This window comes from Rhinopithecus roxellana, chromosome 6 (assembly GCF_007565055.1).
Source record: "Rhinopithecus roxellana isolate Shanxi Qingling chromosome 6, ASM756505v1, whole genome shotgun sequence".
Taxonomy (NCBI): Eukaryota; Metazoa; Chordata; class Mammalia; order Primates; family Cercopithecidae; genus Rhinopithecus; species Rhinopithecus roxellana.
Genome location: NC_044554.1, coordinates 1,966,902 through 1,993,261, shown reverse-complemented (window position 1 = coordinate 1,993,261; position 26,360 = coordinate 1,966,902). Strand labels below are relative to the sequence as shown.

The following is a 26,360-nucleotide window of genomic DNA, read 5'->3' as shown; positions in this document are numbered from 1 at the left end:
GGCCAGCCCTGACCACTCGACTCAACATTGCCATTTGTCCCCGTTCCCACCATGCTCATTTCTTTCTTTTTGAAACAAAGTCTTGCTCTATTGCCCAGGCTGGAGTAGAGTGATGCAATCATAGCTCACAGCAACCTCAACTTCCCAGGCTTAAACAATCCTCCCGCCTCAGCCTCCCTAGGAACTGAGACTACAGCTGCATGCCACAATACCTGGCTATTTTTTTTTTTTTTTTTTTTTTTGAGACAGAGTCTCAGTCGTCCAGGCTGAAGTATAACAATGTGATCTCAGCTCACCGCAAAGTCTGCCTTTCAGGTTCAAGTGATTCTCTGCCTCAGCTTCCCGAGTAGCTGGGATTACAGACACCACACCTAGTTAATTTTTGTATTTTTAGTAGAGATGGGGTTTCACCATCTCAGCCAGGCTGGTCTTGAACTTCAGACCTCATGATCCAACCCCCTCGGCCTCCTAAAAGTGCTGGAATCACAAATGTGAGTCACCGCGCCCAGTCTTTTTTAAAAAAAACTTTTTTAGACATGAGGTCTCATTATGTTGCCCAGGCTGATCTTAAGCTCCTGGGCTCAAGCGATCCTCCTACCTCAGCCTCCCAAAGTGCTGGGATTACAGGCATGAGCAACTGTAACATAAAGCCCCAGCTTCATGTTCATTTTTTCTTGCTGCTACAATGAACTACCCTATATTTAGTGGCTTGAAACACCACAAATCTACCACCTTACAGTTCTGGGGTCCAGAAGCCCAATTAGGTCTATTAAGGCTAAAGTCAGGTGTCAGAGGGGCTGCATTCCTTCTGGAGGCTCTAGAGAGAATGTGCTCCCTTGCCTTTTCCAGCTTCTAGAAGCCACCCCCATTCCTTGACTCACCTTGAAGATGGCCCCTGACTCCATATTCAAGGCCAGAAGTGCAGCATCTTCAAATCTCCCTCTCTGACCTCTTCTTCCATCACCACATCTCCTTCTCTAATTCTGACTCTCCTACCTCCTTCTTTCTTTTATAAAGATCCTTGTGATTGGTGGGCATGGGGGCTCCCATCTGTAATCCCAACACTTTGGGAGGCCAAAGAGGAAGGAATGCTTGAGGCCAAGAGTTCGAGACCAGCCTGGGGAACATAGGAAGACCCCCCCCCCGCCTTTATAAAATTAAAATTAAAATCAGCTGGACATGGTGATGCACGCCTGTAGTTCTAGCTACTGGAGAGGCTAAGGTGGAGGATCGCGTTAGCCTAGGAGGTCAAGGCTGCAGTGAGCTATGAACACATCACTGCACTCCAGCCTCAGTGGCAGAGTGAAACTCTGTCTCAAATATAAGAAAAGAAATATACACTTGGTCTCTGCCCCTGGTTCCTGGCATAGAACTTCTAAAGCTCTTATAAAGTCCTTAGTGACGGAGGTAATAGGAGCATTTTCTGTTTTAATATTTAGTCTTAGTCCCAGTTTCCTGACACAAGGGTCTCTAAGGTCTTTCAGATCTGCAGCATGGTAAGAATGCCATGTGGGGGATGCTTTTGAGCTGACTAGAGTGGCTACAAGCTCCCAGACTGCTTCAGGAGGAAGGCTGGCTGCCAGAGGAACCAACCAAATTTTTTTTTTTAAACGGAGTTTGGCTCTTGTAGTCCAGGCTGGAGTGCAATGGAACAATCTCAGCTCACTGCAACCTCTGCCTCCCAGGTTCAAGCAATTCTCCTATTTCAGCCTCCTGAGTAGCTAGAATTATAGGGATGTGCCACAATGCCCAGCTAATTTTTGTATTTTTAGTAGAGATGGGGTTTCACCAAGTTGATCAGGCTGGTTTCAAAATCCTGACCTCAAGTGATCCACACGCCTCGGCCTCCCAAAGTGCTCGGATTACAGGCATGAGCCACTGTGCCCAGACCCACCCACATTTGTTGAGGCTTGGAACTTTCAGCCTCACCTGCTGAACTCCAGGAGGCAAAAGAGACTGCAGATTGACTTAACTACCAATGGCCAATCAATTATGCCTCCATAAAAACCCAAACAACAGGGTTTGGAGAACTGTGTCGCTGAACACAAGGAGGTGCTGGGAGGGTAGCGTGCCCAACAGAGGGCATGGAAGCTCTGTGCCCCTCCCCACTTACCTTGCCCTGTGCATCTCTTTCACTGGCTGTTCCTGAGATGGAGCTTTTACATTGAGCCAGTAACAGAAAATAAGCTGGCCAGATGAGGTGGCTCATGCCTATAATCCTAGCACTTTGGGAGGCAGAGGTGGGTGGAAATCACTTGAGTCTAGGAATTTGAGACCAGCTTGGGCAACATAACAAGACCCCATCTATACAAAAAAATAAAAGAAATTAGCCAGATGTGGTGGTGGGAACCCTGTAATTTCAGCTACTTGAGAGGCTGAGGCAGGAGAATCACTTGAGCCCTGGAGGCTGAGGCTTCAATGAGTTATGATTGCACCACTGCACGCCAGCCTGGACAACACAGCGAGGCCCTGTCTCTTAAAAAAAAAAAAAGAAAGAAAAGGAAAAACCTGTTTTTCTAAGTTCTGTGAGTTGTTCTAGCAAATAACTAAACTCAAGAAGAGAGTCATGGGAAACACTGATTTCTAACTGGTTGGTTGAAATACAGGTGACAACCTAGGACTTGCAATTGGCATCTGAAGTGAGGGTGGTCTCGTGGGACTGAGCCCCTAACCTGTGAGGTCTGCACTAACCCCAGGTAGTGTCGGAATGGAATTGTGGAATACGCAGTTGGTATCCAGAGAGTTGGAGAACTGGTGTAGAAACTCCACATACACATTTGGTTAGAAGTGTGTGAGTAGAAAAAAACATGAGTTCTTCTCTCACCTGTCTACCTCCTTAACTGCATAGGAGAGACAATGCATGGTGTTCATGAACAAGGCAAGCATTAAAGTCAGACCAGACCTAACATTTGACTCGGTCTTAATATCCAGGTGAGCTTGGGCAAATCGCTCATTAACCCCAAGTCTTCATTATTTCGTGCATAAAATGGGGATAACTGTCGCACCTACCTGTTTTTGTGAGAATTAATGAAATACTATGCTTGATGTTATTGTGATCATCATACTGTTTGACAAGGACAGTGATGCATGATAACATCAAAAACTTAGAAACTGTAATGAGGTCTCGGGCAAAATTCCACACAAGCAAGTTACTATCTCTACAAAGCATTCCTGCCACACTTAATTCACCATTCCCTGAACAACATGTGCCATCTTCACTGTCCAGGTCTGTACAGTGCTGGTTTTCCTGCCTGGGCTGCTCACTCCATCCCATCTCAGCCCATTCCTCATCCCTCCACCTCCCCCTTCCCTCCCCACTCTCATACAACTCTTCCTCATCTTTCAGGACCTGGCTTCAATGTCACCTTAACTAGAAGCTTCTCTCACCCTCCAGAAGAGCTTCCCATTGCACTTGATGCATGCACTATTATTTGATCATTTCTGAGTTATAGTCCAAGTCTTTTTGTACCTGAATAACATGTTGCCAGTCAGTCTCTCTTCCTGGATTCAGAAGTCTTTCATGGTAGATCCAGCTGGAGTGACAAAAATACACTCTTTGAAAAAAAAAAAAAAAAAGAAAAAAGAGGGATGACACAGACAGACATCAGTACTTAAAAGTTTTTAAATGGTATGTGAAAAACAAACAAAATGCAAGGGCTTCCAGCAGAAACATAGGAGGGAAGGTGTTACTGGGAAATATAACAGAAGGTTACTTTTTATTTTATTTTTAGAAAAAGGGTCTTGCTCTATCACCTAGGCTGGGCTGCAGTGGGGCAATCACAGTTAACTGAAGCCTCAACCTCCAGGGCTCGAGCAATATTCCCATTTAATTTTTATTTTATTTAAGAAACTGCAGTCTTGCTCTTACCAAAGCTAAAGTGCAGTGGTGTGATCATAGCTTACTGTAGCCTCAACCTTCTAGGCTCAAGTGATCCTCCAGTCTTAGCCTCCCCAGTAGCTGGGACTACAGGTGTACGTGCAATGTGTAGCTCTTTTTTTTTTTTTTTTTCAATTTTTAGTAGAGACAAAGTGTCGCTATGTTGACCAGGCAAGTGGTGATCTCCCACACTCAGGCAGTTCTCCCACTTCAACCTTCCAAAGTGCTGGGATTACAGGTGTGACCTGCCTACATTCCCACACAGGTGTGACCTCACACCTGGCTAAGGGGGTTAATTTTTAATTATATAAAGAACTCAAAGCAAATATTAGAAGGAGCCTAAATGCCTACAGCAGCTGATGGGTAAACTGTGATACATCTATATAATAAAATATTATGCAACCATGAAAGGGATTAAGATAGATCAATAGGTATTGGCACAAATGTCCCCGAAATATGAAAATGTGAAGTGATGTTCAATCATCATGTATGTATCTTGAAGGATATGGCCCATTTTCTCAATAGCAATTATTTCCTGAGATAAGATTATGGGTCTAAAGAGTGAAGGCAATTTTTCACTTATTCATTTAAAAGTATTTACTATTTTTAAAATTTAATAAAAGATTAAACAGATCATCGCATTAGTAAAAGACAGATTAATTCTATAAATAAATGGAAAAGACATGGACAGCCCAGGCATGGTGGCTCACGCTTATAATACTAATATTTTGGGAGGGGGTGTTGGGCGGATCGCTTGAGGCTAGGAGTCCCAGACCAGCCTAAGAAACAAAGCAAGACCTTGTCTCTACTAAAAATTTTTTAAAATTGGCCAGGCATAGTGGCATGTGCCTATAGACCCACCTACTGAGGTGGAAGGATCACCTGAGACCAGGAGGTCAAGGCTGTAGTGAGTTGAGACTGTGCCACTACACTCAAGCCTGGGAGACAGAGCAAGACTTCATCTCAAAAAAAAAAAAAGGACAATAAAAAAATAAAGTTAATAAGCTAACATAAGGAAAGTTAAAACATGTGACAAATAGGCCGGGTGCGTGGCTCACGCCTGTAATCCAGCACTTTGGAAGGCCGAGGCGGGTAGATCACGAGGTCAGGAGTTTGAGACCAGCCTGATCAATATGGTGAAACCCTATCTCTACTAAAAATACAAAAATTAGCCAGGCATGGTGGTGTGCGCCTGTAATCCCAACTACTCAAGAGGCTGAGGCAGAACTGCTTGAACCTGGGACGCAGAGGTTGCAGTGAGCCAAGATCATACCACTGCACTACAGCCTGGGCGACAGAGCAAGACTGTGTCTCCAAAAAAAAAAAAAAAAAAAGTGACTAATATGAAGTCTTTTATTTATCACACAGAAAATAACTTGTTAAATTATAATACCTGTGCCAGTGAAGGTGCAATGAAATGGTCATTTTCTTGTAGTATCAGTGGTGTTTAAATTGTATATAAGCCTTCCAGAATAAAGCTTGGAAATTTTTTAAAAATAATACAGACAGTGACTCATTTTACTGCCTCCTCCAACTCCTGGCTTCAAGCAATCCTCCCACCTCAGCCTCCCAAAGTGCTGGAATTATAGGCTGACAGCCACCCTGCCTGAAAGCTCAGCAATTTATATCAAGGATAATAAGAATGCTCATACCCTGTCACTCACAGTAATCTCACTTCCGGAAATACCATCTTTGGATATAATTCAACCCAAACAAAAGGTCATATGCACAAACACAGTGAAAATCTGGGAGTAATTTTTTTCTCATTTTTAAAAAAATATGGAATGCTTCACAAATTTGCATGTCATACTTTCACAGAGGCCATGCCAATCTCTCTATTGTTCCAACTTATGTACATGTGCTACTGAAGCAAGCATGAGTAATTTAACATAGAGTGGTTAAGTGAAATAAGGAAGAGATATGGGGAATTCAAAAAATCTACAGTACTTACAGACACCTAGTAACAGCTCAGTAAATTATTTTTACGGTAATTTCACTCACTTAAAAATTGTCATTAAAAATTACCACTGTCATGGAACATAATGTATCCTACAGCATAATTGTAAAAACAGATACAATTTGTCCCTTCGTATATGGGGGGATTAATTCCAGCTCCCCCATTTCTGTGTAAACCAAAATCCATGCATACTCAAGTTTCTGAAGTCAGTCCTGTGGAATCCACATATTAAAAAAATGGGAAAATTAGTGAGGTGTGGTGACAAGCACCTGTAGTCCCAGCTACTTGTGAGGCTGAGGCAGGAGGATTGCTTGAGCCCAGGAGGTTGAGGCTGCAGTGAGCCATAATTGCACCACTGCAGTCCAGTCTGGGCAACAGAGTGAGACAGAAGGTTCACTTTTTAATAGAATTTTTCTGTTCACTTGAAGATATGGTCAGGACTGTGGCATAGGAAAATTCTTCATAAAATAACTATCTAATCCAATTAATGCTGGAATTGGGGACAGAAAATGTTTTGGTGACTATTTATTCCTTCACTTGCTGTTATATAAACTATTGCCAGTAGGCACTTACCAACCAGAAGTGTCATCTCAGAGCTACTCACAATGAAAGGTGACGTCTGGAGCTCAGGTGTGTTGAGGTCCCCATGCCTGGGCTATGGGTACTAAGTGCGACTTACTTGTCCATCCATTTTCTATATTCCAGCACTGGGAAACTTGGGTTTATCCATCTTGGTAAGATGTCATTTAAATTCCACTTGGCAAGAACCACAAATGGAAGAAAGGCCATGAAACCACAGGACAGTACTTGTTCTCAAGGGAATCTTTAGCTTAGGTGGCTTTGTAAAACAGAATGTATACTGTTGAAAAAACATTGCAGGTCAGGTGAGGTGGCTCATACCTATAATCCCAGCCACTGGGAGACAAAGGCAGGAGGATCCCATGAGGCCAGGAGTTCAAGACCAGCCTGGGCCACACAGTGAAACCTCATCTCTACAAAAAAATTAGAAAATGAGCTGGGTGTGGCGCGCGCGCGCGCGCACACACACACACACACCCCCCTTCATCTCAGCCTGCCCAGCCCTGACTAATCAAAAGGGTCTTCTGGTTACAGATGAGGTATGCTCTTTTGTAGGACAGGGAGAGAGCAGCAAGCTTGTTCACAGCCTTTTTCTCATCCTCTGCAACTCGGGAGGCTAAGGCAGAAGAATCGCTTGAACCCAGGAGGCAGAGGTTGCAGTGAGCCAAGGTCGCACCATTGCACTCCAGCCTGGGCGACAAGAGTGAAAACTCTGTCTCAAAAAAAAAAAAAAATTCCTTTGGGAAGAACTTCTACATAAAAATCTTCAACATGAGACTGGAAAAAATGGTATGGGATCATCCCCGGACCTTTGGCTTTTACAGTTGGAGCTATAAGAACAAAAAGGAAAAAGGATGTCATTTAAACACAATATGTAGAAAAGAATAATTATTGAATCTGTACTGGTCTTTAACTTTTATACTTTGATCTTTAATTCTGTTATTGTAATTGAGTCCAAAGAAAAATAGTATGAGTAAAATAAAAAGAACACCATAAATGCTAATATTCTGTTTATCAAAGTCTGCAGTGAAATATCCCATTAAATCCAAGTGCAGTGACTCACACCCATAATCCCAGCACTTTGGGAGGCTGAGGCAGGTGAATCTCCTGAGGTCAGGAGTTCGAGGCCAGCCTGGTCAACATGGTGACACCCAACTCTACTACAAATACAAAAATTAGGCAGGCGTGGTGGCAGGGGCCTATAATCCCAGCTACTCAGGAGGCTAAGGCAGGGAGAATTGCTTGAACCCAGGAGGTGAGCTTGCCATGAGCTGAGATCACACTACTGCACTCCAGCATGGGCGACAGAACAAAACTCCATCTTAAAAAAACAAACAAAAAAAGAAAAAACAGCTAGTATGTGACATTTGCTACGGGGAGACTAGGGACATGATCTTGCTGCAATCCTTCCATTTTAGTAATTGCAAACAGCGTGATTCCATTCTGTTTCATCCCCACTCCACTCTAGAGCCAAAACAAGAAAATCAATTATATTTCTATTTCTTTAAAAACATATCTAACTAAATCATCTAATTAAAAGATAATATGCACAGCTCCATACTATTTTAAAAAACTTCTTATGTCCTGAATATCATGGACATTTGATGAATGCTTGTTCAGTTGACTGGTGTAGACTTCAATAATAACCTGTTCGATGCATTATGCCACATTAATCTTGCATCTCAAAAGTAGGACAAATATTGTTCTTTCAGTTTTGTCTACCCAAAATGTAGTATTTACACGTATTTAAAAATGGGTTAATAAAAAGAAAATGAGTTTGTTCTAGAGAATATGAGAATTTTGAAAACATGAATTTTTCTGTCCTGGCATATAATTAATACTTAGAGGCATATTATTTCATGTAGAAGCTACCATTAAAAGAAATTAATGTTAAACGTTACTTCACATAATCTTCTAACCTGACTTAAGACTGAAGACCTACCTCACGAAGCTGATTTATCAAGCTGTAAATCTTCACCTGTTGAATTCATAAGTTCATCTCTGAAAGGTAAGAATAAATACTTAATATTCACTAGGCAATATTCAGCAAAGTAATATCCACTAGTACACATTTAATATTTCATCACCAAGGGTGGGTGTGAAAAGAAAAGACAGACTGGGCACAGTGGCTCACGCCTGTAATCCCAGCACTTTGGGAGGCTGAGGTAGGCAGATCTTGAGGTCAGGAGTTCGAGACCAGCCTGACCAACATGGTGAAACCCCATCTCTACTAAAAATACAAAAATTAGCCAAGTGTGGTGGCAGGTGCCTGTAATCCCAGCTACTCAGGAGGCTGAGGCAGGAGAATTGTCTGAACCCAGGAGGCAGAGATTGCAGGGAGCCAACATCATGCCACTGTACTCTAAGCCTAAGTGAAAGATCAAGTCTCCATCTCAGGAGGGAAAAAAAAAATTAATTAATTAATTAATTAAGAAAAGAAAAGACAATCGGGATGCGTGAGCACAACTAAATCTTCATTTGAGGTTTCTATACAGTAACCAAACAAAATAATAATTGCAAATGGTCTCATCAGGTGCTTCATAGAGGATGTGTCCTCACAAGTAAACTGGTTAACTTTGCAACCCACAGGTCTTTGAAACATATTACAATAATCTTAAATGGGATCCTTTAATATCACATTGCATTCAAGACTATCTTCCTCTACACATCTATAAAAACAATCATTTATTCCCACATAGGCTTAAAATCTCAGGCTTAAAAACAAGACATGGATACTATTTTCTTTAGCAAAAGTAGCAAAAAATTGTGAAGGAAAACGTCAATTGCGTGCCAGTCAGGTGAGAGCAATCTTCACGTTTTAAAAGCTACTCAATATTGGACCCAGAAAAATTAAAAAGTGGAAGATAAAAATACCTAAAATAGGCCAGGTGCAGTGGCACATGCCTGTAATCCCAGCACTTTGGGAAGCCGAGGCAGGCAGATCACCTGAGGTCGGGAGTTCGAGACCAGTCTGACAAACATAGACAAACCCCAACTCTACTAAAAATACAAAATTAGACAGGCATAGTGGCACATGCCTGTAATCCCAGCTCCTCAGGAGGTTGAGGCAGGAGAGTCGCTTGAACCCAGGAGGCGGACATTGAATTGAGTCAAGATCGCACCATTGCATTCCAGCCTGGGCAAGGACAGCAAAACTCCATCTCAAAAAAACCAAACAAAACCATAAAATAACTCAGACTTAATTAAATATAACCCTGGTGGTGAATAAATATTTGTCAACAATAAAAAAAATTTATTACTCACAACAGAGAGGAGAGTCCAATAAGAATCCAAGAGTCTTGGCCGGGCGCGGTGGCTCAAGCCTGTAATCCCAGCACTTTGGGAGGCCGAGACGGGCGGATCACGAGGTCAGGAGATCGAGACCATCCTGGCTAACACGGTGAAACCCCGTCTCTACTAAAAATACAAAAAACTAGCTGGGCGAGGTGGCGGGCGCCTGTAGTCCCAGCTACTCGGGAGGCTGAGGCAGGAGAATGGCGTAAACCCAGGAGGCGGAGCTTGCAGTGAGCTGAGATCTGGCCACTGCACTCCAGTCCGGGCGACAGAGCGAGACTCCACCTCAAAAAAAAAAAAAAAAAAAAAAAAAAAAAAAAAAAAAAAAGAATCCAAGAGTCTTACCTTTCAATAAAAAAATGAATCCATTCCTTTGACAGCAATATCCTCTCCAGGCCAGGAATTCCATTAGTAGACAGCCTTCTTAAAAAAAATTCCTGGCTGGGCACAGTGGTTCACATCTGTAATCCCAGCACTTTGGGAGGCTGAGGCAGGAGGATCATCTGAGGTCAGGAGTTCAAGACCAGCCTGGCCAACATGGTGAAACCCCGTCTCTACTAAAAATACAAAAATCAGGCTGGCATGATGGTGGGCGCCTGTAATCCCACCTACTCGGGAGGCTGAGGTAGGAGAATCACATGAACCCAAGAGGCAGAGGTTGCAGTGAGCCAAGATCACGCCACTGCACTCCAGCCTGAGCAAGAAGAATGAAAACCCCATCCCCCACCACAAAAAAAAAAGTTCCTTTGGAACGGCCTTCTACATAAAGATCTTCAACATGACACTGGAAAAAAGGGTATGGGATCATCACTGGACCTTTGGCTTTTACAGCTTGAGTTATAAGGACAAAAAGAAAAAGGGACATCATTTAAACACAATATGTAGAATAGAGTAACTATTAAATCTGTATTGGTCTTTAACTTTTATACTTTTATCTTTACTTCTGTTAATATAATTGAGTCTAAAGAAAAAGAGCATGAGTGAAATAAAAACAACAGCAAAAATGTTAATATTCTGTTTATCAAAGTCTGCAGTGAAATACCCCATTAAAGCCGGTTGTAGTGACTCACACCTGTAATCCCAGCAGTTTGAGAGGCCAAGGCAGGTGAATCACCTGAGGTCAGGAGTTCGAGACCAGCCTGGCCAACACAGTGAAACCCCATCTCTACTAAAAATACAAAAAGTAGCCAGACATTGGGGAGGGCGCCTGTAATCCCAGCTACTCAGGAGGCTGAAGAAGGAGAATCACTTGAACCCGGGAGGCGGAGGCTGCAGTGAGCCAAGATCACGGAATTGCACTCCAGCCCAGGCAACAAGAGCTAAACTCTATCTTAAAACAAAACAAAAGAAAACAAACAAACAAAAAACAGTAAGAGAAAACTGGAGTAGGACAAAAGTCCTACTCATTGTATTTACCTTCCTAAAATAAAACAACATTATTAAAAAAATTATGGCCAAGCCCAGTTGCTCGTGCCTATAATCCCAGTGCTTTGTGAGGCCAATGTGGATCAATCACATGAGGTCAGAAGTTCAAGACAGCCTGGCCAACATGGTGAAACCTCAACTCTACTACGATTACAAAAATTAGGAAGGCATCATGGCAGGTGCCTGTAATCCCAGCTACTTGGGAGGCTGAGGCAGGTAGAATTGCTTGAACCCAGAAGGTGGAGCTTTCCATGAGCTGAGATCACACTACTGCACTGCAAGGGCAACAGAACAAAACTCCATCTAAAAAAAAAAAAAAAAAAAAACTGCTAGCAGGTGCAATTACTCACAATATGTAGAAATTATTCTTTTCTACATACTGTGTTTAAATGATACCCCTTTTTCTAATTGTTCTTATAGCTCAACCTGTAAAAGCCAAAGTCCAGGGAGACGGGATATGATCTCACTGGCTATCCTTCCATTTTAGTAAATCTAAACAGTGTCATTCCATTTTGTTTCGTCCCCACTCCAGAGCCAAAACAAGAAAATCAATTATATTTCTATTTCTTTAAAAACATATCTAACTAAATCTAATTAAAAGATAATATGCATGGCTCCATACTCTAAAAGAAAACCTTCTGTCCTACGTATCATGGACATTTGACAAATGCTTGTTCAGTTGACCGGTGTAGACTTCAATAATAATCTGTTCAATGCATTACGCCAGATAAATCTTGCATTTCAAAAGTAGGACAAATACTGTTCTTCCAGTTCTGTCTACCCGTAAATGCAATATTTACATGTATTTCTAACGGGTTAATAAAAAGAAAATGAGTTCATTGTTCTAGAGAGTATGAGAATTTTGACAACATGAATTCTCTTGTCTGGCACATAATTAATACTTAGAGGCATATTATTTCACGTGGAGGGTACCATTAAAAGAATTCAATGTTAAACCTTAAATAAGTATTTCACATAATCTTCTAATCTGACTTAACACTGAAGACCTACCTCCTGAAGCTGTTTAATCAAGTTGTAAATCTTCACCTGTTGAATTCATAAGTTCATGTCTGAAAGGTAAGAATAATTAACATTCACTAGGCAACATTAAGCAAAATAATATCCACTAGTACATATTTAACATTTCATCACCAAGGGTGGTTGTCGTAAGAAAAGACAGGCTGGGCACGGCGGCTGACGCCTTTAATCCCAGCACTTTGGAAGGCTGAGGCAGGCAGATCATGAGGTCAGGAGTTCGAGGCCAGCCTGGCCAACATGGTGAAACCCTGTCTCTACTAAAAATACAAACATTAACCAGGCATGGTGGCAGGCACCTGTAATCCCAGCTACTCTGGAGGCTGAGGGAGGAGAATTGCCTGAACCCAGAAGGCGGATGTTGCAGAAACCACGATCACACCACTGCATTCCAGCCCGAGCGAAACAGCAAGATTCTGTCTCAATCAATCAGTAAAAATGTAAGGAGGAAGCATTTACTGTGCATGTATATGCCTGGTATTATGTGAAGCACTTTACTGTCTTATCAAATCTTCAGGATAGATCTTCAGTTCTCATGACCACAAAAGAGGACGCTAAAGCTGAGACAGGAGAAGAGACATGGCCAGCCTGTGTCCCCAGAGCCTATGGTCTTACCACCAGGTGAGACCGTTACACTGCTTCCAGGTATCACATGTTGTGAGATTTTTACTTTAAAATGAACCAAAAAAAACCAAAGGCAAAAAAGGCATAAGCTATTAAAAAGTGGGAGAAACACTAAGAGAACCTTAAGCACGTAACTAAAAATATGAAAATGTTATTGAATTCATTAGCAAATTTAATTCTAGATTTTCATTGAGGAGTAGGTTATATTACTCATGATGAAGAAAAAAATGTTCACTTTAAGTATATTAACATAAATACCATCAATATGGTTTATCATGTTTAAACGTTCATTTAAAGCAATTCAGTTAAAATTCTGCATCTCATACAATTTTATAGTTTGCTAGTAGATTACAAGTAAATAGTCATCCAAATAGTAAAACACATGATGTTTTCCACTGGTTATTGCTCTTTTTAGGTAAGCAATTGATATATACCAACAGAGGATAATAACAAATTGCTAATTTCTTTCATCATTATATAAAGGTAGCTTCAGGATAGAATAGTGTAAGTGCAATGACGAATTTGAAATCTAATGTCAACTCAGTGATGCATCAAGATAAAAGTAGAGACAATAAGGGCACCTTGGTGAGTACTGAATTTTTATTTATTTAATTAATTATTTATTTATTTATTTTGAGATGGAGTTTTGCTCCTTTTGCCCAAGCTAGAATGCAATGGTGCAATCTCGGCTCACCACAACCTCTGCCTCATGGGTTCAAGCAATCCTCCTGCCTCAGCCTCCCAAGTAGCTGGGATTACAGACATGTGCCCATCTAATTTTGTATTTTTAGTAGAGACCGGGTTTCTCCATGTTGGTCAGGCTGGTCTTGAACTCCCGACCTCAAGTATCTGCCTGTCTCGACCTCTCAAAGTGCTGGGATTACAGGCGTGAGCCACCACGCCTGGACAAATTCCAAATTTAACGAAGCAGACTAAGAGAAACAATTCATTTAAAAAAATAATATTTGGCCAGGCACGGTGGCTCACACCTGTAATCCCAGCACTTTGGGAGGCCGAGGCAGGTGGATCAGGAGTTCAAGACCAGCCTGGCCAAGATCATGATACCGTCTCTATTAAAAATACAAAAATCAGCCAGGCGTGGCGGCTGGCACCTATAATCCCAGCTGCTCAGGAGGCTGAGGCAGAGAACTGCTTGAACCCGGGAGGCAGAGGTTGCAGTGAGCAGAGATCACACCACTGCACTCCAGCCTGGGCAACAGAGTGAGGCTCTGTCTCAAAAAATAATAGTAATAATTCAGCGAAATCCCTAAGATCCAGGGCTTTGCGATAAATATGTAAATAAATTCCCAATCTCCATGCTGAAAGTTTAAAAGAAATGCTAATAATTAAAGAAATGCAACTTTTCCTTAGCTTTGCTGCAATTTAGAAACAGAGACTGTTTCCAATATTTAGACACTACAAAGCACCTGACAAGGAGAAACGTGTAAGGAGGCATGACTCACCGGCAGCCCTGGGCCTGTCCACAGTACCCCCATGATGAAGAGTAACTCCACTGTGTAAATGCTCATGAACACAGGATTACAGGACTTTTCCAGTTTAGACATACCATATTTTCTTTCAGACAACTCTTCAACTTGTTTATGTAGATCAGCAATACGATTATTCCATTTCTCTGAAAACTGAGCAAAAGCTGCTTCTCAATAATACATCCCTATGTCAGAGCAGCACTAACATATAAGAATTTATTTCGGCCGGGCGCGGTGGCTCAAGCCTGTAATCCCAGCACTTTGGGAGGCCGAGACGGGCGGATCACGAGGTCAGGAGATCGAGACCATCCTGGCTAACGCAGTGAAACCCCGTCTCTACTAAAAATACAAAAACTAGCTGGGCGAGGTGGCGGGCGCCTGTAGTCCCAGCTACTCGGGAGGCTGAAGCGGGAGAATGGCGCAAACCCGGGAGGCGGAGCTTGCAGTGAGCTGAGATCGGGCCACTGCACTCCAGTCCGGGCGACAGAGCGAGACTCCGCCTCAAAAAAAAAAAAAAAAAGAATTTATTTCATATATTTTACACTCTAACAGTCCACATCATTTTACCACTTTCAAAAAAAATTTTCCCTTCTTTGGTGGTTCTTAGAATTGGTTTAATGAGAGACTATTAGAGAAGTTGAAAAGCAGGAGGGCAGAAAAGTTCAGTCAAATTAAACACGGTAACAGGGAGGCCACAATGCAGAGGTCTCCAGGGGTCTTTTAGCAAACTTCCTAAAACATGTCTCAGCTGTGTGGAAATAAGACTTTACAGCAGCTGGGTGTGGTGGTGCAGGCCTGTAATCCTAGCACTTTGGCAGCAGAGGCAGGTGGATGGCTTTGAGCTTAGGGTAACACAGCCAAACCCCCCGCTACCCCCACCCATCTCTACCAAAAATACAAAACAGCCAGGCATGGTGGTGGGTGCCTGTAGTCACATCTACTCAGGAGGCTGAGGCAGCAGAATCACTTGAACCCAGGACGCAGACGTTGCAGTGAGCCGAGACCATGCCACTGCCAGCCTGGAGCAACACTCCACCTCAAAAAAGAAAAAAAAAAACAAAAACATAAGGTTAAAAGGGACCCCAGACCTTAAAGGTACAAGTTTAAGAGGGACCCCTAAGCAAAAAATGCCAACCCTTTTACTCTCAATCTTTGAAATACCAGGAGGGTGTAACAGTTTTGCAGCCTAGCTGTAGCAGGCTGATGCCCCCAAGATGCCCATATCCTAATCCCGGGAACTGGTGAACATGACCTTATATGGCAAAAGGGGCTTTGCAGATACAATGAAGTTAAGGGTCTTTGGCTGGCTTGTACTGGCAGGGTTGATGTACTCACCCGGATCCTTATAAGAGCAGAGAAGGTGATGGAGAGGGTAGGAGGTGTAGTGATGGAAGCAGGAAACTCCAGTCATTCAGGACGTGCAGCACAAGCTGAGAAGTGCAGGCTGCCTCCAGGGCCAGGAGACAGATTCGCCCGCAGAGCCTCGGAAGGTAACAACCCTGCTCAAACCTTGCCTCAGTGGGACTTACTTTAGAATTCTGGTCTTCAGAACTGTAAGGGAATACATTTGTGTTAAGTCACTAAGTGTGTGGTAATTTGTTGCAGCAGCCACGGGAAACTAGTATTGTAGTGAAACCTCAAAACCAATCTGAAGGGGCTGGGCTCAGTGGCTCATGTCTGTAATCCCAGCACTTTGGGAGGCCGAGGAGGGCAGATCACTTGAGGTCAGGAGTTCGAGACTAGCCCGGCCAACATGGCGAAATGCCGTCTCTACAAAAAATACAAAAATTAGCCGGGCATGGTGGCACATACCTGTAATCTCAGCTACTCAGGAGGCTGAGACATGAGAATTGTTTGCACCCGGGGTGGGGGGGGTGGAGGCTGCAATGACCTGAGACGGCACCACTGCACTCCCGCCTGGGTGACAGAGCGAGGCTCCATCTCAAAAACGAAAACAAAACAAACCAAAAAACCCACCTGAAGAAGTTTCCAGTTCTGCCAGCAGTCCCCCACCCAACCCCCAGAAGCAGACATTCCATTGCTGTGGGCCATGGACAGGCAAAACGAAGCACCTCCTCATGGCAGAGATCCACCCAGGAGAAACCCAAAGGAAGGCACTGCCGGGCCAGGCTCTCTGCCAAAGCCATATTATGGTGTTTTTTGTTTTTGTTTTTGTTTTTGTTTTTTTGAGACAGTTTCACTCTGTCTCCCAGACTGGAGTGCAGTGGCACAATGTCAGCTCACTTCGACCTCTGCCTCCCCAGTTTAAGCAATTCTCCTGCCTCAGCCTCCTGAGTAGCAGGAATTACAGGAACATAGCACGTCTAGCTAATTTTTGTATTTTTAGTAGAGATAGGGTTTTGCCATGTTGCCCAGGCAAGACTTGAACGCCTTACCTCAAGTGATCCACCTGTCTCAGCCTCCCAAACTGCTGGGATTACAGGAGTGAGCCACCGCACCCAGCACTCGCCAAGGCCTTTGATGGCAGGCTTTTTCCAGGGGATCAGTCCTGGTCTGGTCTGGCTCTGTCCACTCTCCCTCCCACCTAGCTGGAATCCCTAGCTCCTTCTCAGTAGAGGAGAGTGTGGACCCCAATACCAGCTTGGTATGGTTCAGATCTGTGTTTCACTCTGGAACCTGGCTGCTCCCCAGGCCCTGGAGAAAAACAGGGTCTCTCTGCAGGTATGATACAGGATGGGCCTGTCCCCAGGACCCTGTGAGAGGGAAGCCCAATGTCCCACCAGATTGGCAGAGCTGGGAAAGAGAAAGTTTTATGACAGCCCTAAGGAAAAAAAGAGGCAGCAGAGGAAGCAGGACAGCATTCACATGGAACCCATGTCACTGCCTGAGTGAGGTGAGGGAGGAGTGCACCCCAGTGACATGACGGGGAAGAGAGGCGCGGTTCCAGGGCAGCTTTCCCCCTCATTTCCTCCCATGTTACTCTGATCCCCTCCAGGTGAGCCTGCCCACTTTGTGCCCAGGAGCCTGTAGAAAAACACAGCTCCAAATGGTTATGGCCCCAGGAGTGGGGCACAGCAGGGAGGAGTCCTGGACAGAGGACAGGCAGGAGAGGAGACAGTGGGCCTCAGACTCCAGGAGGGGGCCCTTCTCATGGGTCCTCCTTTTTGGCATCTCCTTCTTTAACCTGGGCTGATCACCCAGGGAAGAACTGAAGCAAGGTTTCTCACCCTCAGGTCCAAGGGGTTCAACTACCGGGCCCTTAGGGAGGTGTGAGCCCCCTGAAAGGATGCAAGGTTTTTTGTTTTTGTTTTTTGGAGATGGAGTTTCGCTCTTGTTGCCAAGGCTGGAGTGCAGTGGTGCAATCTCACCTCACTGCAACCTCCGCCTCCCGGGTTCAAGTGAATCTCCTGCCTCAGCCTCCAGAGTAGGCTGTAAGGTGGCCACCACCACGCCTAATTTTTTGCATTTTTAGTAGATGTGGGGTTTCGCCATGTTGGGCACGCTGGTCTCGAACTCCTGACCTCAGGTGATCCGACCAGCTCGGCCTCCCAAAGTTCTGGGATTACAGGCGTGAGCCACTGCGCTTGGCCATAATGCAAGATTTTGCATGGAGAGCATGTACATGCCTTTCTGGAAAACAGTCCACAGCTTATTCTCAGCAGGCTCCACAGTCAAAAAAGGTTAGAACTCTTGCTGCAGAGCTGTGGGAGCACCTAGGTGAGGGGCCTGCCAAGGGCATTCTGGGGACTACCTGGGCACCTGAGCCCACTGTCCCCTAGGCAGGCTGCGCTGCTTGGTATTTGCAGAGCTGAGGAGGTCGGGGACATGGGGACTGTGAAATTGCCCTGAGATGACCCACAGTCCTCAGCTGGGAAGTGAGGGGTGCATCTCCTGCAGCATCCTCCATCCCTAGACCATGAGGCCAGGAGAACTGGTCCTTCCAGCAAGTCAAAAGCCTATTACTGACTTCTTCCCTGGCCATGTAGACAGTGAACCAGGGCAGTCATATCAAGTAAATGCCTTGGTCTCTGTCACCGAGGTGACCAGTAGGCATTCCCAGGTGCAGTGAAGGTCCTGACACCAAGATATGCAGCTGGCCACCTGAGGAAAGAGAAAGGACTATCCGAGGGGATGGGGCTGAGCTGGGTGTGGAGTGGACCTTGTGGGTCTTGGTGAGTGGGAGGGGGAGCAGCATGAACCAGGCCTTGAGGCAGAAGGACAACCAGGAGACAGCCTGGAAAATGTGCTGGACCCATAAGGGCTCAAGGCTGGCCAGAGAGGGAGGTGGGATAGGCTGGAAAGTCCTGAGGTCTGAAGATTGGCCCCGGCAGAAAGAAGCCAGGTAAGGTGGGGTGTTACCTGCACCCTGGGGGCCAAGTGCAGGCCAGATCAGGCCAATTACCGGGCCCTTAGGGAGATGTGAGCCCCTTGAAATGGTGGAAGGTTTTTTTTTTTTTTTTTGATATGGAGTTTCGCTCTTGTCGCACAGGCTGGCACCTTTGCCCAGAGCAGGCACCAACATTTCTGGCTCTGGGTGTGACCTCAGAGTGGGGAAAAGCCCCAACCCCCACCATGACCACCTGCCGCCTAGACTACTTCAGATGCTGAGCCCAAGCCAGGGACAGGAAGCTAGAATGACACCTAGGTTAATCCCGACAAAGTCCCTGGCTCCCCCCAGCTATGGGGCTGAAGGGGAATTACAGCCCAAACCCCAGATGCTGACTCTCTAACACTGAGCCCTCAGTGCCCACAGGGAGATAGAATCAGCACACTATCCAGATGGGGAAATGGGCTCAGAGAAGTGCAAGAGCCTTGCCCAATGCCCCAGACCGGGGCTCCAGGCCCACAGTGTTCTTTTGTCACTGTGTTCAGAGGGCAGCAGCTGCTCTAATGTACCCACCTGAGCCTGGCAACCTTCTCCAACATCGGAGGCCCAGGAGCATGGCCCATGTCCACTGATGCACCTGGCATGAGGGGCAACCAAAGGGACAGAGGCAGATGAGTTTCACCTCCTCCACTGGATTGTGAGGGCCTAGAAGGAGACAAGGCTCTGCTTGAGAAGACAGTGGATAGTGGTTTCCCTCTGGATGGATCTCCAATGCCTGGATGGGACCTGGCTCAGACAGAGCTCAGTTCTGCAGGTCCCTGAGGCATGGAGAGTTCACAGCTACTAAGTGTAGGAGTCTAAATTCAAAGCCAACAGCGTGACTCCAAAGTCCCTGCCCTAGCCCCTGGATCACCCACCTCTTGGGCTTCACCCTTACAGGCTCATCAGATGCCCAGGCCAGCAGCACAGCCAGCCAGGACCAGGGAAACTTGAGAAGCCTCAGAGCATCCCAAGTATTCCAATCTAATCCTGGCACCCCTGCCTCTCACTACCCTTCTTCCTACTTTAACCTCACCGCCTACACAGAGCCTGGGCCACTTAACAGATGCCTCAATAAATCAAGAGTCTAATCTTCTTGGAAAAAAAAAAAAAAAAAAAAAAAAAAGGCCTTAACAGATATATAGTTGCAAATCAGAATGCTAAAGAATATAAACATATAACAAGTTAATGTACATATAAATTCAATATACATCCAATCATTGTGACTATGACACATGACACAGTAGAATATTAAAATACTATTTTAAAATTTTTACAAGCTTAATGTTCTATTTATTCAAACTATTTATTCAAAATACAAATCATCAACATAATTTGCTACTAAAATCTCATGCAGTCCCTTCACAGGACACATGAACCACTGGGAGTTAATAAATTAGCAGCTAGTAGGCAGTGACACACAGCAAAAATGAAAACCAAGAGGTGAAATGGTTCTGAAATAAAGAAGGTTTTTAAGCTAAGAAAAATCATTGAATTACGAAGTCATTAGTACTAATTTTAAGCCAACTAATTAATATGAGATAATACAATGTCCTATGTTTTGGTAAATTCAAACTATATTTAAACACTGTCTGTAATGTGACTTTCAAAATGCTCCTGGCCTTACAAAGATGAGATTACAATGCAGTAATACATGCTAAAGCGTTTCCCCCTGCAGAGCATGTTGTAACTTTCATCAGTCACATTGAGAGTCCAGAAGATGAAGGAAAAGGTTGTAGATTTCACTGAGAACTTACCAGAGTTGAACCCCTTCACTTTCCGTTGCCCAGCATTGGCGGGTTCTGGGACTGGTGGCTGTGGTGGCTCGTTGGTCTTTGGTCTCTTAGAAGGTGGAGAATCATCATCATCTTGAAAAAGAAAATGGTCATTGTTGAAGGAACCATCGTAGAGTTACAGCCACCTCCTGGTCAACAACATTCAAAAGTTGAGTGGAGGTTTAAAGGTATTTTGAGTATTAATAATTATTTCTGTATTGTGATCTTCAGCACACTTTTTTCTAGTTACATTTAAAATTTTATTCTTTTGGGATGTGCTCAAGTGAATACTGCTTTTTCCTCCGTCTTGCTTCATTATTTTTGAGTTTGCTTCATTTGAATCATCATTATAAATCTTCCCTTCTCCTCAAATAACTTTCAAATTGTTGCCAAGAACTATATTCTATTTTAAGGCTTTTGAGAAAAAACTTTCAATGAAGACAGCCACCTAAAGCTATACGAATACAGAAGGGGATAAAATAAAGCTTAGATTGGAAAAAAGTTCAAGATTATACAAAATTCAAGCATACATAAACAAGGGAAGCTGGATAATTGTATGTTCAAATACTTTTAATATGTGCAAAATGTGTAGGCTTAAAGAAATAGAGCTGGCCAGGTATGGTGGCTCACGCCTGTAATTCCAACACTTTGGGAGGCTGAGGCAGGCAGAGCACTTGAGGTCAGGAATTCGAGACCAGCCTGGCCAACATGGTGAAATCCCATCTCTACTAAAAATACAAAAATTAGGCTGGGCGCGGTGGCTCATGCCTGTGATCCCAGCACTTTGGGAGGCCAAGAAGGGTAGATCACCTGAGGTCGGGAGTTTAGAGATCAGCCTGACCAAAACAGAGAAACCCCGTCTCTACTAAAAATACAATATTAGCCAGGCGCGGTGGCACATGCCTGTAATCCCAGCTACTCAGGACACTGAGGCAGGAGAATCACTTGAACCCAAAAGGCAAAGGTTGCAGTGAGACGAGATTGTGCCATTGCACTCCAGCCTGGGCAACAAGAGTGAAACTCCGTCTCAAAAAAAAAGAAAACAAAAATTAGCCAGGAGTGGTGGCACATGTAATCCCAGCTACTTGGGAGGCTGAGGCAGGAGAATCGCTTGAACCCGGGAAGCAGAAGTTGCGGTTAGCCGAGATCACATCACTGCACTCAACCCTGGGTAACAGAGCAAGACCCTGTCTCAAAAAAAAAAAAAAAACAGAAAGAAAGAAAGAAAAGAAATAGGGATATATTATTTATGAAACAGATACTGTTGACTCAGTTACCAGAAAGCCTGTGTATAAATGAGCAGTGAGGTATTCAAGCACAGCACACACACACTACTCAGGGCAGCTGTTGTGAGAGTTCCATGCTCATCTCCCTGTGGATACACCAGCAACTCACTCTGCTATGATCCTGCAATACATCTCACGTTAGCATTAGAGGCAACTGGGCCAGGCGCGATGGCTCACACCTATAATACCAACACTTTGGGAGGCCGAGGCAGACACATCACCTGAGGTCAGGAGTTCCAGGCCAGACCGGCCAACGTCGTGAAACGCCGTCTCTACCAAAAAAATACAAAAATTTGCCGGGCGTGGTGGCACGTGCCTGTAATCCCAGCTACTCAGGAGCCTGAGGCAGGAGAATCCCTTGAACCCGGGAAGTAGAGGTTGCAGTGAGCCGAGATTATGCCACTGCACTCCAGCCTGGGCGACAGAGCAAGGCTCCATCTCAAAAAAAAAAAAAAGAAAAAAGAATTAGAGACAAATGGATCAAATCAGCTGCCACCATCATCTTCTAGTCCTGCAAAGTGTCAGGTAACGTCCTATTAAGATTGCTGCACACACATCATCTATAAAATACTGAAAATATCATTTTAGGAAATCTTTTTTTTTATTTTGAGATGGAGTTTCACTCTTGTTGCCCAGGCTGGAATGCAACGGCGTGTTCTCGGCTCACTGCAACCTCCGCCTCCTGGGTTCAAGCGATTCTGCTCCCTCAGCCTCCCGAGTAGCTGGAATTATAGGCATGCACCACCATGCCTGGTTAATTTTGTATTTTTAGAAAAGGCAGGGTTTCTCCATGTTGGTCAGGCTGGTCTTGAACTCCCGACTTCAGGTGATCACCCACCCCGGCCTCCCAAAGTGCTGGAATTACAGGTGTGAGCCACCATGCCTGGCCAAGAAATCCTTATTTTAAAAAAAGGCCAGGTTCAGTGGCTCACGCCTATAATTTCAGTACTTTGGGAGGCCAAGGCGGGTGAATCACTTCAGGTCAGTAGTTTGAGAACAGGCTGGGCAACATGATGTAACCCCATCTCTACTAAAAATAATAATTAAAAAAAATTAGCCAGGTGTGGTGGTGGGCACCTGTAATCCCAGCTTCTCAGGAGGCTGAGGCAGGAGAATCTCTTGAACCTGGGAGGCGGAGGTGGCAGTGAGTGGAGATCATGCCACTGCACTCCAGCCTGGGCAACAACGCAAAACTTCATCTCAAAAAAAAAAAAAACAAAAAGACTCCATCTCAAAAAAAATCAAAAACAAAACAAAAAACACATGTGGTATGGAAATGAAAATAATTACTGTGTTAAAGACAGTTTCAAAGAAAATAAAAGACCACTCAAATACAGTAAGCTGTCTTTTTAAATCAGTATAATTGTTATTCTTACTTTACAGCTAAAGAAATGGGCTCAGAGAATGTTATTTGATTGGACCGTGTTGCATCTCTGGACAGTGCAGCTGAGATCAGACTTTGTGTGTAACTCCACTAGCCTACCAGGGTGCCTCTCATAAAGGTAAAAAATGTAAATTTGGCCTAATATACAAAGTTGCCAGGACAGCACTGTGTCAATTCTACATACAGCACTTCTATGTTCATCAAGGGAAGGTGAAAATGCTTTTAGAAGGTGACTGGACACCAGCACCCTTGCTTGTTGCCTTTGGGCTCTTTTTCTAAGACCAACGGTGACCTGAAATTATTGACTGACTGCTCCAATGAAGTGGACAAAAGGGTACCAAGGTCGCCAACATCAGACAAATTCACTTGAGGTCCTATCTATGTGCTTTGAAAGACAAAACTGCTTTTGTGAAGGATACTGTATTTCAGAAAAACATAATATTAACAATAACACTGTAAAATGCTGATGTGTTGAATGCTACTTTAGAAAAACATGTTCAAATCTAGGAAAAAAAACTATGATAGAAAACTACCTATCAATTATCTAGCTAGCTAGCTATCCAGAGACATGGTTTCATATTCTGTTGCTCAGAATGGAAAGCAGTTGGGATGATCACAGCTCACTGCAGCCTTGAGCTCCTGGCCTCAAGTGATCCTCCTGCCTCCTAAGTAGCTGGGGCCACAGGTGGACAGTTACACCTGGGTCTTTTGTTTTGTAGGGACAGAGTTTCACTACATTGCCCAGGCTGATGTCAAACTTTGGAGTCTCGCTCGGTCGCCCAGGCTGGGGTGCAGTGGTGGGATCTCGGCTCACTGCAACTTCCGCCTCCCGGGTTCAACCGATTCTCCTGTATCAGCCTCCCCAGTAAGCTGGGACTACAGGGATGCTCTACCACACCCGGTTAATTTTTGTATTTTTTGTAGAGACTGGGTTTCACCATGTTGGCCAGGCTGGTTTCGAACTCCTGATCCCAGGTGATCCACCCGCCTCGACCTCCCAAAGTGCTGGGATTACAGGCGTGAGCCACTTAACACTTTCTTATGCTATTAAATAGCCTAACCCGGGCGAGGCGCGGTGGCTCAAGCCTGTAATCCCGAAAACTCGGATGACCAAGGTAAGAAGATCACTTGAACCCAGGAGTTCGAAACCGGCCTGGGCAACATAGCGAGACCTCCCCCCCGCGCTCCCCGGGCTCTACAAAAGATACAAAAGCTAAGCCAGGCGCGCACCACGCTGGGCTAATTTGTGTATCTTTTGTAGAGACGGGGTTTTCTCATGTTGCCCAGGCCGGCCTCGAACTCCTGCGCCCAAGCCATCCATCCTTCTGCCTGGGCCTCCCAAAGTGCTGAGATTACAGGGCCCAGCCAGCCTCATGTTTTCTTTAAGCAGTCCCTCCCTGTTGCACACTTGGTTAGTTTTTTTATTTTTTTAGACAGGGTTTACCTCAGTCTCGCAGGCTGGAATGCTGTGGTGGGATCATAGCTCACTGAAGCCTTGAACCTTAGGGTTCAAGTAGCTGGGGAGCTGAGGTAAGACTACAGAGATGGGGTCGCGCCACGCTGCCAGGCTGCTCTTGGCCTGAAGGGCTCCTCCCGCTGGCCGCGCCCGGACATAGTTTTCTATTTTTGACCACATAAACACTGTGAATGGGTCGGAGTTTGTCAGCCACCCTTTTCCAGCCAGCAACACACAGGACCTGGCGGGGAGGTCGCGGTTACCAGGTTCCACTCTAAGAAGACTACCCAGCTCCAAGCACCGCACCGCCCAGGTGACGTCGCCGAACGCCAGCGCCTGTGACGAAGCCGAAGGACCACCTTTAAGACGTCGCTGAAGGCCCACCCCTGTGACGTCGACGGAGGCGCGCCCTTGTGACGTGGCAGAGGCCCGCCTTTCACGCTGAGCCAATCGGAACTCGAAGCGGGGCTGCTGGGTCTTCCAGGAGCGCACATTCGCGGGCGGGTGGCCAGCAGGCGGCCACAGGCTGCCCGGCAGGCATCAACTGAACTTGCCGATCATTGTCCGCGGGCTTTTGCCCGGCCGCCTCCGCCTATAAGCTACCAGGAGGAGCTTTACCATTTCCCGGCCTGCTGGAAGTGCCGGGCACGATCGCGAGGTAGCGCAGAAGCTCCTCAATGGCCAGCGCCAGCTGCAGCCCTGACGGCGCACTGGACTCACTTGAGGCCACGTGCGTCCCACAACACCTTCCCCAGCCAGGGCTCGGGGACCCCGGGAGCGTCCCCCGCCACTTGGCGCCGCTCATCCTGGGCAGGGTCGGCCCCTCTGAGGCTGCCACGTATTAGGGAGCTGCACCCCCGAGCTTGACCTCTGACGGCCGGTTGTAATAGCATTAAACCTTTGAAACTTCGTAGCGGGGTAGAAGGGGCTAGGAAACGAAGAAAACATCTTTTTAAAAATGTAAGCGATCGGCCGGGATTGCGGGTGTGATCCACCTCCCCCGACGATTTTGCTCATTTTAGATACTAGAACTTCTTAATTTTTTTTTGTTTTTTTTTTGTTTTGTTTTTGTTTTGTTTGTTTGTTTGTTTGTTTTTCCTGAGACAGAGTCTCGCTTTGTCGCCAGGCTGGAGTGCAGTGGCGTGATCTCCGCTCACTGCAACCTCTGCCTCCTGGGTTCAAGCGATTGTCCTGCGTCAGCCTCTCGAGTACAGGCGCACACCACCATGCCTGGCTAATTTTTGTATTTTTAGTAGAGACAGGGTTTTAGCATGTTGGCCAGGCTGGTCTCGAACTCCTGACCTCAAGTGATCCACCTGCCTCTGCCTCCCAAAGTGTTGGGATTACAGGCGTGAGCCATCATGCCTGGCCCCGGTACATATATTTTGAATGAATGAATGGACACTCAAAAAATGTTAGCTGTTAGTATCTTTGCACAAACAATAGGCCCACAGCAAATATCTTTTCCCAAATAAAAAGGAAGTCCTCACCACAGAGATAATTTCACCACTCCAGAAAAATAGACAAAAGTTTTTAAAAGAGTGTTTTGTGGGCCCGGCATTGTGGCTCATACCTGTAATCCCAGCACTTTGGGAGGCTGAGGCAGGCAGATCACCTGAGGTCGGGAGTTCAAGACCAGCCTGACCAACATCGAGAAACTCCCATCTCTACTAAAAGTACAAAATTAGCCGGACGTGGTGGTGCATGCCTGTAACCCCAGCTACTCAGGAGGCTGAGGCAGGAGAATCGCTTAAACCCAGGAGGTGGAGTTTGCGGTGAGCCAAGATCGCGCCATTGCACTCCAGCCTGGGCAACAAGAGTGAAACTCCCATCTCAAAGAAAAAAAGTGTTTTG

The 26,360-nt window shown here is 45.2% G+C and overlaps 2 long non-coding RNA genes and 1 pseudogene across 2 annotated transcripts; all 3 read right to left on the bottom strand.

Annotated features, from left to right (window-relative positions):
- Positions 1-5,650: 5,650 nt before the first annotated feature.
- On the bottom strand, positions 5,651-5,750 carry LOC115898429 (annotated as a pseudogene).
- A 4,678-nt stretch (positions 5,751-10,428) lies between these two features.
- Positions 10,429-14,478, bottom strand: LOC115898335. Its single transcript, XR_004058045.1, has 3 exons — positions 14,255-14,478; positions 12,144-12,202; positions 10,429-10,491 (listed from the first exon to the last, which is right to left on the bottom strand). It is a non-coding gene; the product is annotated as an uncharacterized LOC115898335 (long non-coding RNA).
- Positions 14,479-15,545: 1,067 nt separating this feature from the next.
- LOC115898334 lies at positions 15,546-24,896 on the bottom strand. Its single transcript, XR_004058044.1, has 4 exons — positions 24,495-24,896; positions 20,363-20,473; positions 19,140-19,271; positions 15,546-15,829 (listed from the first exon to the last, which is right to left on the bottom strand). It is a non-coding gene; the product is annotated as an uncharacterized LOC115898334 (long non-coding RNA).
- Between the last annotated feature and the right edge of the window lie 1,464 nt (positions 24,897-26,360).